This window comes from Artibeus jamaicensis, unplaced genomic scaffold (genome assembly GCF_021234435.1).
Source record: "Artibeus jamaicensis isolate MK-2021 breed Jamaican fruit bat unplaced genomic scaffold, CSHL_Jam_final contig_1016, whole genome shotgun sequence".
NCBI lineage: Eukaryota > Metazoa > Chordata > Mammalia > Chiroptera > Phyllostomidae > Artibeus > Artibeus jamaicensis.
Window position 1 is genome coordinate 7,022,500 of NW_026521195.1, and position 12,661 is coordinate 7,035,160.

General features: G+C 47.2%; 1 long non-coding RNA gene across 1 annotated transcript in view; it reads left to right on the plus strand.

Annotated features, from left to right (window-relative positions):
• The window catches only part of LOC119035193 (uncharacterized), a 115,333-nt gene that overhangs the window by 26,549 nt on the left and 76,123 nt on the right, over positions 1-12,661 (plus strand). The window lies entirely within an intron of this gene.

Genomic DNA, 12,661 nt, shown 5'->3' on the forward strand with positions numbered 1-12,661 from the left:
AATTATTTCATCGGAATAGCTTCCCATTTACGGGGAGTCGCACAAGGAACAGGAGGAAGCCTGGGCTTCCTAAGTTCCTGGGAGGCTGCGCACGTTTTCTGGACACCGTGTTGTAGAGTGAATAAAGCTGTCAAGTGAGTGGTTTCTCTTTTATAATCCTCACGGGAGGACATTTTTTCATTGCTTTTTTCTTATGGTAGAGAGAGAGGAAGGGAGACAGAGAAACATCAGTGGGTCGCCTACGCTATGCACCCAGACCAGGGATCGAACCCAGAACCCTTTGGTCATTTGACAACACTCCAACCAACTGAGCCACAGGGGCCGGGGAAAGAGTGGTTTCTTAATAAATCCACTTTGCCTGCTCTTTCGTTCAGCCCTTTGTGACGACCCGTTTTCTCCTTGCTTGTGAGCAAAGGTGCGGTGGGATGAGCAGTCAGTTAGGTGTCAGCAGATTGAGGTTCGAATACCTGCCGGAGCCTCTGAGTCCTGACCTTCAACTTGGGGAGCGAGTGAGTGTGTTTTCCATTCACAGCCATGAGACATAATCTCAGGGACAGTACTGCTGAGAGTAATTTTTAAATGTTCACAGTTATTACTTTTTTTTTTAGGGGAAGCTCACAGTTCTTCTCTGCTTCACCCTACTCTTATGAAAGAGGCATTAAGATTGAAGAGGTCAGGGTTAAGGTCATGTTATTGCCCAGTGAGTGTGTGGAATCTCACTGTCTGAGTGCAAGTGAGCCCCTTCGTTACACACACAGCTCAGCCCTCTGTCCCTGTCTCTCTGCAGATACCCCTCAGACCACCCACCGGCATGTCTTACGGAACTTGAGTGCAGTGTTTTTTCCCCAAACTGCCAAGTTTTTTGTGGTCAATATGTATACTTGTTGGTATAAAGATCTGTACTAATTTTTAGTGAAAAATAGCAAGTGTTGGGGATTGGCTCACTGCATGAGCGAAGGCTAAGTGGCCGTCCTACCATTTTCAAGAAGAGAACGCTTCCTTGCAGTGCAGGGGATGCTGGTGGGTCAAAGGAGGACGACTGAGGCTGACCCATGTTGGAGCCAGAAAGTCCTTTCCCGGAACATCAGAGAGCTGCACACACCTTAGAGAAGGGCTTCCAAGATCCGAGAAGAGTTGATCAGTGTCTAGGGGCAGTTCAACTGCTGATGACACTTTTGTTTTTGCCGCCGACCCTGTCAGGGCCCTGCCCAGAGGCCCTTACTTGCCCCAGTTCCCCTTAAAGAGAGGCCTGTGCTTCTGAGGGGCCGGTCCTGTCCGCAGGAGCGTGCTCTGTGCCCACCAGGCCTGCTGCACAGGGAGAGTCCAGGATGGTCCTCAAGTGAAGAGCCATGAGCACTGGCGTCGTTGGTTGTAGCATCGAGGTGGGGGACGCTGAACCCACCACGCACCACCTTTATGCTCTGCTGAACGTGTGAAGTGCTTCAGAAAGACACGTCCAGTGAGACAGCGTTGTGGAAGGCACAGCACAGCGATGTGCCCTGCACGCTGTTCAGCAAGAGCGAAGTGAAGATGGCAAAGCAGTGTGCCAAGAATACACACTTACACACACACACAGAGGCTATAGATAGCTATGAGTGTGCCACTTTCAATGCCTTGCCCTGTATTTCTGGAAGGAAAAACAGCAAACCTATAGCAACTGCTAGCCATCATGCAGAGAATTTTAAAATAATTTTTAGTACTTCTTGGTAACTTTCATCAATTCTGTGATGTATCAATTTATATAGTCAAATGTAAAAACCTGTTATTTGCAAATTGCTTTTACGGTTTTTTGGGTGAGTGTTTGATGACAGGGAACACAATAATGCTATACCTACATGTTGTTTTATCATATGATTACAACGGAAAAGCAGCCTGCGATTTGGAAGGCTTTAAGCACTTTTTATTGCTGGTAACTAAGGAGAAATAGGTAAGAGTAACAATGCGTATCTCTGAGATGTGCTCTCTGGGGATCATTTTTTTCTATTCTTCACGCATTTTGTGTGGCCAGATTTTCTGCAAGAACATGTATTATTTTTACAAACAAAACAGGGGATTTCAAAGGGAGAAGACCTGCGTTTCCATCCCAGAGTCCACACTCCTCGTATCTTTGTCTTACAGAACCGTCATGGGTTTCAAGTGGGTGAGAAAACATTTCCTTTAAACTGCGGAAATGAAGAACTTGCAATTACATGTTAAGGTAGTTTCCTTCCAGGTTTTCACATTCCTGGGGTTATCTTAGGTATTAAGGATACAAATAAGTCTTCAGGCTGTGCCAGTTCCCCTCACCTGAGACTCACTTTGCGTCGACCGGGCGGAGCATAACAGACTCCACACGCTAGTCTCTAAATTGAAGAGCAGGAAGAGTCAGCAGCAGGGGACAGTTTTATTAAGTGCACGTCAGGGCCCTACTTCCCACTCAGGGCCCAGAGCAGCATTGCGCAGTGGAAACACGCAGACTGGTGGATGGGCTCGCAGCTGGTACGCAGAGGCCCCCGGGACCCAGCCAGGCCCCCTCAGGGAGTGAGTGAGCTCTGTCTCTCTGTGTGTGCACGTCCTCCCTAGAGTGGAGCACCTAGCCCCCACCCCCTTGACTCCGGGCCCAAATGCTTTGAACAGCAAAATCTGATAGAGGGGATGCACCACATTTGGGGTTGACTTTAGGAGGATGGGCAGTTTCTGCTTCCTCCCTCTCGAAGCCCTGAGCTGCAAGTTAGAAGTTCAACCTCATCTTCTGGAAAGAGAGGTCAAGTGCAAGAGCACTGAGGTGCCCTGCGTGTGATTTCCTGCCACCTGGACCTCATGCTTTCTCTCTCTCCCTCTGCCATGTATAAAGCACCTGCCCATGTTGGGGAACCGTGAGGTCATCCCACTCTGTGGGGGACCAGGTTGGCAAGTTTGGTGTTTGTTCGGAGAGTGGCAGTGAGGGCAGCAGGTGGTTCAGGGGGACCCTTGGGTGCCAGCGCTGCACGGCACCCTCCAGCAGTTTGGTCCTCGGTGGGGCTCTGGCAGCTCCCGTCCCTCTGCCCACTTCGTCTGATGTCTCAGCCTGGAGGTGAGGGTCGGGAGAGGTTTGATACAGTGTCACTCTCATCAGCCTCTGACACCTCAGAGGATTTTCCTTCATCTGCGTCATTGGAGAAGTCGCCAGGTTGAGTTCTAGCGCGTGTCCCTTGTCATCGCTCACGTCTGCACTGTAGGGGGCCATTTTTCAGCTCCCTAAGATAACCCCAAAGATGTCTCCAGGTCGTCCAGCTCACTGAGACAATTAGTCCCTGCCATGCACATGTCACCAGCACCTAGGTTTTAGCTAGTGGGCAAAATGTTCACTCCATTCTCAACATGAACCAGAGAACCAAGGGGCTTCAGCTTGTATTAATGGAAAAGAGAGTCAAGCATTAAGCTTTTAATATCGATAATGAGTGTTGGTAATTGCATACTGTAGATAATTATAATCTCTATCATTATGCAATTAACTTAAATACGCCCGAAGGAAAAGGGGTTTTGGTAATAGTGGGAACATCAGCGTTTGCCATTTTGCCAGTTTTTTGTTCTGTTCTGTTCTGTGTCTGTGGAAACCACAAGTGGTGGTTAAATGTGTCCGAGACACAATTTTGTAACAAATTAAAATAGCGTTAAAGATACAACTCTGTCTTCACCTTTTTTCCTGACGAGATGTCCTTTCTTTTCTTTTTTCTTTTAATTGTTGTTCAAGTACAGTTTTCCGCCTTCTACTCCCATCCCAGCCCACCCCCCAGCCCTCCCCACCTCCCTACTGTTTGTACCCCTGCTTGTTTTTGTCCACGTGTCCTTGTTTTCACCTTGACATTGAAAAGTATATGAGCAAAATTTTATGTCATGTGCCTCTGAGCAGACTACCGCCAGATTCAACATCGTAGACGTTTTTAAAAACCCTGCCTTGTGTAGCACAAGCGGGCGTCGTGTCCGTGCTGTGGGCCATACACGTGGCGGACGAGTGGACGCACGTCGGTGGGCGGAGCCTCTGCTGCCCTGTGTCTGAATTTTCATTCCGAACGTTGGTTGCTCACCTCTGTTCTCCGTCGTCATCGACTTCCTTATTGTTGCAGTCTGTGTATTTACCGAATATTGGGGAATCCGATTTATCTCTCCATTATTACCTGTGATTCTTGCATGTCTGCGCTTGCTTCACAAAGATCATAGTTTCCTAAATGCTTTTGACAGGTGAGAATGGTGATGCTGAAGGTATTTTGGTTGCCAGTAGTGTGCTGTCCCGAACGGTCATTGTTTTGTGTACATACTCCCGTGGCAGGGGCTGGGAATTTGAGTCTTAGGAAGGTCATGCAAACAGCAGAAGCTTCCTAGAGTTACTGAATAATGGAACTGGAATGCAAAACCTTGACTTTATGATTTCAAATCTCACACTTTTAGCCATGAGATTATATGATCGTGCAGTTTCTTAACATTGTACTCTGGGTCTGCCTAGACCACTTTTAGGGATATTTCTTCTCTGAATCACCCATATCTAGGGCCACTTTGCTCTCCCTTCAACTAATAGAAGCCCTACTAAGCTTAACAGATGTTTTCTCTTCCCTTTTCTGCAGAAAGCGTACGTTCCTTGCTTCCATTATCCATTTGTGTTTAATTTGCCAAACATAAATTAAATGCACTTGTACTTTCTTTTCCCTTTTCATTTTACAATAAAAGAGGCTCCTCATCTTGCCAACAGGTAATTTTCCCACCTGCCCTACAGCTGGGAATGGAGGCTGCAGCACCAGGCTTCCTTCCACCTGGGCTCCCTGAGTTTGGTCTTGCAAGCTCGGTCACCCCAAAATGCGACCCCGTCACGTTGCGTCCCCACCTAAAGTGCTTGAATGGCTTATTGCAAACTTAGGTGGGATCCAAAGAACTCCCCACAGTATAACCAGTGAGTGCTGAATTACAGAGTTATGGGCTAGAATTCCAGCAGCGTGACTGGTTTCCGTGGAGATGATCCCTCGAGGGTGTGAGAAGGAATCCTGTTTATTACAGATTTCACCCTTCACCCGTGATTCTATTGTTATGAGTTTGAGGAGGCCGGGTAACCTTAACAAAAAGACAGTGTATACAAAAGCATGTTTCTTCTTTATGTTAGGCTGTGAAGTGAGTCTTTCTGCAGGCAAGCAACTGTTCCCTGTTTGGGATTCAAGGACACCTTCTGGCTTCATCATCACATGTACACAGCTGACAGGGGGGTACAGAGAGCCCCCAAAACAGGGGGGACCCAAAACACAATTTCTGCTTCCTTTTTCTTCACACTCACTATTCACGAGGTCGTATGTGGGGGGAAACGGGTTAGGAAGTGTGGTTCCAGTATTGATATAAACAGAAAAAAGTAAAAAGAATTATCGAGGTAGGTCAGGCAGGTAGATGAGTGGGTGTGGTTGGCTGTGATGTGTGTGCGTGTGTTTGGGGGGTGGGCAGGATGCTATGGAAACGTGGGATGGGGGGGCAGGGTGTGAGCTTGTTCTTTATCGTTTTCATCCTATCAGGAGAGAGCCTACTTGGCCTATCCTGTCATTCCGTATCCGACATCATAGAATCTTCTGGCTGAGCCTGCTACCCCCACTCCCCATTTTATGTTAGGCAATTGGAGAAATGAAACTTTTTTTTAGGGGAGAAACATGCCATTTGCTAAAAGAGTCCATGAAGCATAATCAGTTGACACGTAGGAGCCTGGGTGCTCTGCTCTCTGACAGGTTTCCCTGGGACTCACTCTGGCTGACTCTGGCTGGAGTGGCGCTCTCAAGTCAGGGAGTGAGTTGAAGCCCCTCTGGGGATTGTTGGTCCTTCACAGAGTTGCTTCTAAAGAGAGAACAACCTTTAGCCTTTTCCTTGGGAGTATGTATAACAAGGTGCTGGCCATAGAGATGATTCTCCTGCAATCTTATATTCTCATACAGTGAAATAGCAGCATCATTAGTGCTGGGAACAACCAAGTGCAAACCCATGTCTTGCCACACATTGGGGGCTGAGCACTGACATTGGGTCTGCCCGGGGCACACGGTTCAGTGGGCACCTACACAGGGGAAGCGGATCCTTGTGTGACACTGAGTGAGTCACTTCACCTGGTTTGCACATGTGTAGAGGGTCCTAGTGATGATAGCCCAGAATGGATGGCCATAAAGGTGAGTTCCTCCCCTTTCTTCCTCTCTCTTTCCCTCCCTCCTTACCTCCCTCCTTTGCTTCTTCCTTGCTTCCCTCCCCTCCCCTCCCCTCCCCTCCTCCCCTCCCCTCCCCCCCTCCCCTCCCCCCCCCCCCTCCCCTCCCTCCCCTCCCCCTCCCCCCTCCCCTCCCCCTCCCCCCCCCCTCCCCTCCCCTCCCCTCCCCCCTCCCCTCCATGGTAGAGCTGAATTTACAGGAGAGAACTGTGGAGATGTAGACAGACTTTGACTAAGGGTACCGCAGGGGAAGGGGAGAAAGAACTGGATAAAGCGCAGATAACAAGTGAGGGGTTGGGGCTGCAAGTACCTTCCCCCCAAAAAGAAAGATTATCGGTTTTGCAGTTAGAAAGGGTTATCTGGCACTGGCAAAGTCTGAGGCTTGAAGGGGTCAAAGACAGATACACAGTTGTGTACGTGCCTCGTACAAGCAGCCCCTGTCACTGAACACGAACTCCCGGCTGGGTCAGCCTCACATTCGACCTGGTTAAGGTTTAAGGAACAGAGGAGGCGGGTGAGCGAGCCCCTGTCATCAGACACATAAGCCAGCAGCTCAGGAGGAAAGGATATGAAGACCATAGGCTTCTCTGGGTTTCTGCTCTGGTGCCTGGAATCTCGCTGGCTTGCCACCATGACACGGAGCTGGCACCGGGGACTGAGCTATGACAACAGCTTCCTCCCTGTTCTATACTTGGAGCTCTTTCTCCTATAGGCACCTCGTTCTCTTCTTCTTGCTCCCTCTGCCTTGGAGTTCTGGCTTCCCAGCCCAGCCACACCCTCTGATATCCTGTCCCTTTTTTCCTTGATTATGGCTCTCATTCCCACACTCCACCCTGGGCTCTGTGTGCAGCCCATTCTCAGAGAGAGACCCCTTCTTCCAGACAGGCTGAGCTCTGCTGGGCAGGCCAAGCCCACTCCCTCCACTACTAGGGGCGAGGGCTTCTGCCCCTTGGTCCGTAACTGTGTTCTACAGAAGACAGCTCTGCCCCCAATGACAAGCAGCCTCCCTGACGTGCTGATGATGCCCGAGGCTCATGGGGAGGCCAAGAGGAGGCCCGTACCCAGTGACAATGTCCAGGTTTTCATCACTGGGCAAGAAAGAATTTCAGAGGGAGACAGAGGACTCCTTAAAGCATGGACATGTATTGAGGTGAAAGTACACACTCAGATAAGGAAGTACTGGCAGGCTTGAGGTTGAGCTACCCCCAAAAGTTTTAGGGGCTAGTCTTATATTTTGAGTCAGCAGGGAGGAACTCAGGAAGGGGCAGATTTTGGGAGGTCCTGGAGGGAGTTGGGGTGGGCAGGCGAAGCACCTCCTGCACAAAAGGAGGAGGGACTTTTTTTCCTTCTTTGGTCTTAATCAGATACATCTTGGCACCAGTGCCTTAAGGATACTGGTCTATTTGCAACGCTAATGTTATTATAATGGTATTACAATTAGCTATATTAAAATTAGCTATAGGTTATTCTTCAATCAGGGTGCCTAGCTAGGGGCTGGACAGAACTGTTTTTTGTTTGTCTCTGTGCCTTGGTGGAAGCCTGTTTCCTGTTTTTGTACAGAAGAGAGGGAAGGGGGCCCGGTACCCTAATCCAGCTGTCCGATATCTCTGAGAAGATGTGCCCAAGGGCCTTCCGGAGTCTGCAGAGGGAAGAACTCCCTCGTGTGTTCCCAGAGGGGCACAGCTTCTCCAGGGCCAGCCTGCTAGAACAAGAAGGTTTCAAGTGGCATGCTCTATGGGTGCATTAAAGGTAATTTCAGTCCCTTTGGGTGGTTGACGCCACCTCAGAAGACTGGAGCGGAAAACTTGGCTCTCAGAGCCTCAGCCTCAGCTGCCTTCTTCTGGTGAGCTTGGCCTGGAGATGCCTGAGTCAAGCGTGGACAGCCTCCTGCAGGGAATGGGCAGATGTATAAAACAATAATGTGAAAGGAAAACCCACTTCCCGAGGGATTTAGTATGGAGTGTTTAAGTAATGGCCAAAGGAGGAAACCAGGAAGTCAGCCTTAAAACTAAAGCATCTCTCTAGAGCCAAGTATCTACAAGAGCCAGGGACCACTGTGTCTCTTTGAAATACTGCCCTGGGCAGGGGTTACAATCCTGGGCTGGGCAGCCCTGGCTGCACCCTTGGGACGTGCTAGGGCCCTGTGATGGGTGGGTGGGTGGGTTAAGCCAACCCTCTTGTTCTAGCCTGTTGTCCCTCCCTTTCATCATATCACTTGCCCCTTCCATGTCCTTCTGAGAAAAAAAGAAGAGAGGGAAACAGTGGCAACCGTATGTGTGTCCTAGGCCTGCCATAACAAACCGCTACAAACTGGGTGGCGCAAAACAACCGGAATTTACTTTCTCCTAGTTTTGGGCGCCAGAAGTCCAAGTGGGCAGGATCACACTCCCTCTGAAAGGTACAGGGGGCAACCCTTTCTTCTCCTGTCTCCTGGTGGTTCCAAGTCTTCCTTGGCTTGGAGCAGCATCACTTGTACCTTCTTCCCTCTTCACATGGTCTTCGTGGGTTCTTTCCTCTTCTCTACGGAGGACACTTCTCACTGAGTAATCTACCCATCCTAATCCAGAATGATTCATTCTCCATACTCTTAACTTGATTGTATCTGCAAAGAACAGCCCTCCCCCCACTTTTTTCCCCCCCAATGAGGTCATATTTTCAGGTTCTGGTGGACATATCTTTTGGAGGGTCATCTTTCAGCCTACAATAGCACCCTTCAGGAAAATGTCATCTAAGACAGCATTGCATGCTGAACCCGAGGCCCGCGTCTTAAGACAGTGCAGCTCACAGGTTTACTCTGAGTGCAACCCCCAGTCTGAGGCATCACTGGCTCCCTTCCTCACAGATGTGCAGCCGCACCAGCCCTGTGTCAGGTCCTTGAATTCATGAAACCCCTTCCCACCTTGGACTCTTTGCATGTACTGCAAGGACAGCCCTTGACTGCACCCCATTGGCATGGCTCACTTCTTCTCATTCCCGAATTCTCATCTCTAACAATTACCTCCTCCCAGGTAGCTCTTCAGTGACCATCCTATTATTTTTTATGACAACTTCTGTTTGTTTCCTTTATAGCTGTAACCACAATTTCCCATTACTCACTTGATTATTTTCTCTTTTTCCCACTAAAGTAAAGTGGTCCAGAAATAGGTCTGTTCACCCTACGTACCCAGTGCAGCAGCAGATTCTCAAAAACTAGTAGTTGATAAGTAGGGATGGAATGCATGGAATGAATGAGCATAGAAGGTTTGTGACTTTGTTTCTCCTCCTTGTTGGTACCTCTTTCATCCTTTCCTAGATGTCACTTTATCAAGTGATTATCCAAACCCTACTCTTAGTTTTCTCTAATCCCTGTTGGGGTGATAACTGGTGGACGTCCTTGTGCTGTTTCTTTAAACACATCTCCCCATCTCTCCCTGACTTGTTGAAACTGAGAATGAAACAGCTAAGCAGTTGTTGCTATGGCACCAAGCCCACGGGCTGTTCTGTTGTGTGGCCATGACAGTTTTCTCCAAGGAAGGGCATTGTTCAAGGGCGACAGTGAGTGGTAGCAGTGAGGCAGGTGAGTACCTGCCAATCCCACGCTTCTGCCTCCTGCAAATTGACTTCTGAATTTTCTCTGCTGAAAGGACATTGCTCCTCAGTGCTAGCCTTCACGATGACACATTTTGCATGCTTTTGTAAAGATTCCTTGGTTAAAGCTTTCTTTGCCATTGTCTTGTAGAAGACCCATTCACATTGTTAAAATTCCATCATTATACAAATGTATGAGGGTGAGAGTTTCAGAAAGTGACCCAAACTCCTCCACTGAGAGATACAGTGAACGTCATTTGGACCTGACTGCAGGGAGCTCTCTGTGCAGACCTCTGTAAAAGGGCGTGTGGTTAGGTAAATAGTCTGAGGAGTAACTTCCGGAGCAACAGAATGGTACTTTACACGACAGTACAATGTGTTTGGTAGGAGGTATAAAATTTACTTTTACGTGAATGAAATAGGAGGAAAAGAGGTTGATTTGAAATGAAAGTATTTGCTGAGTTTCAGTAATATGTTTTGACAATAGAAATATTACATTCTAGAAGATCCTTCTGAAATTATGGGGGAAATTATTTTAAACGACATGAAGAATTGCCACAGTTGTTTACTGTTGAATCTCTATTTAAAGGAACCCACACACCCTGCCGGAAGGCCTCCGTGCTGGATTTCTTTATTTGGGTTTGTTGGGGCTGCATCCCTATGAGATCAGTTGCCTTCATTTTTTTCATACCCAGTTGACATTTATCACCCCCGTTCTAAATTGTATGTCTCTAGAATCTGCCTGTGTCTCAGACACCTTCCTCTTGGACCCCTCCCTCCTCATCATCCAGTCCGCACAAATCACCGCCCACATGTCTGTAAAACTGTTAATTCGGGGTCTTATTTTTCTCTACTCTCCTTTCATTTTAAACTCTCTGTTATTTTATACATTATGTTTTTTCCTTCCTTATTTTCTTATCTTGCTAGAACATGTTTTCAGTCAATTCCCCAGTAAGGACTATGGGAAGGAAACACAACGCTGAGTTACTTCATATGTTAAAGAGCTGTTGTGTGTTGGAACGATTGTTTGAAGGGTTTTTTGCCTGGGGTTGGAGCCACTGTTCTGGGTTCTTGGTGACACAACCTAAAGATGCATTTTTCTCTGAGGATATGCTTTTGTATTATTATAATTTGGAGCTTAACTGACTGTGTTTCTTCTTTATTTAAATGAAGTTCCAATTTACATACAGTTTGGTGAGTTTTAACAGTTGAGTACACACGTGCAGCACTACCTCAAACAAGACAGAATATCTATGAATATTAACACCACCTTCCAAAGTCCCGGGTCACTGCTGCCCCACACGCCCTAGAAACAGCCATTTTTCAATCCCAGCACCACATGAGAGTTTTGCCTTTTCTAGTACCTCATTTAAATAGGATCGCACTGGAAGTGCCGTTCTGCCCGGCTCCTTCTGCTCACCCTTGTTTTAGATTCATTATGTGTAATGGCATATTCCAGTAGTGTAGTCCTGTTTATTGCTGAGTAATATTTCATTGTGTGAATATATTGCAATTTGCTTATTCAGCCTCCAGCAGAGAGACGTTTGGGTTGTTTCCTGCCCCAGCGTACTGTGAATAAAACTGTTAGGAATGGAATATCATTCAGCCCTGAAAAAAGAAGAAAATCTCATCGTTTGTGACAATACAGATGGACCTTTAGGGCACTAGGCTCAGTGAAGTAAGTCAGACAGAGAAGGACAAATACCATATGATCTCACTTGTATGTGGAATCTGAAGAGTGACAAACAAAAAACCAAACTTATATGCAGTGAATAAGCAAGGGATTGGAGTGGAGAAAACAGGTGAAGGTGCAGACTTCCAGGTATAAAATGCATGTCATGGAAATGTAATCTAATGTAGTGACCATGGTTCCTGATACTGTATCGTGTATTTGAAAGTTGCTAAACTTTTTCCAGCTTTTTGAGACATAACTGATATGTACATTGTGTAAGTGTGAGGTTATGCAGTGTGATGATTTGATACATGGATGTATTGCAGAATGATTGCCACAGAAAGGTTGGTTAACACATCCATCATCTCACATAGTTACCTTTTACATGTATGGTGAGAGCTTTCAAAATCTGCTCCCTCAGCAGCTTTCAGGTACACAGGGCAGTACTGTCAACTCTGGCAACCATGCTGGTGTACTAGGTTCCCTGGATTCATTCATCACCTCCACCCATTCCCCTGGTAACCGCCATTCTGCTGTCAATTTCTTTCAGTCTTCTTTTTCTCCTTCTCCTCTTCCTCCTCGTTCTCCTCCTCCTTCTCCTTCTCCCTCTTTTTCTTGTACTTCTCTTCCTCCTCCTCCTTTTTTAGATATCCTGATTTTACAAAGCACAGTATTTAAAACACCATTTAAAAATTATTTAAGAAATGTAAATTCTGAAGCATGATAATCAATAATTATTTTTGAAGTCATTTAAAACAAATCCAACACCTCAACACAAAAATTGTCCACAGCAATGAAAGGGTTAGCAAAGGGAAGAAAATTCGTTTCTTGCAGGTAACCAGCTCTCTGCCTGCCTGTGAGTCCTTCCCCTGCTTGTAAAAAGCTCCCCTTTGCTCTTTGTGCACAAACATTCATAACCCGTTCGTTTCCTTTCCTTCTTTTTTCTCTCTCTTCTCATGTATTTCTTTTGTTTTCTTGCACAAACTGATGCATAGATGAACAGCTCAGGAGAATAGGACTAAAGGGCCATGGCTCTCGTTCTGAACCATCAACCTTCCCATCAGATCTGCTACCTGAGACATTTTCTGTGGGAAGGCCCTTCCATAAATGCCCTGGATCTTTAACAAGTTGGCTGCAGGGCAGGGGTGTGTGTCTGTCTATACGTGTGTATGTGTGTGTGTGTGTGTGTGTGTGTGTGTGTGTGTGTGGTGGGTGTGAAACACTGTGGCCCTTCCGTTCTTTTAGA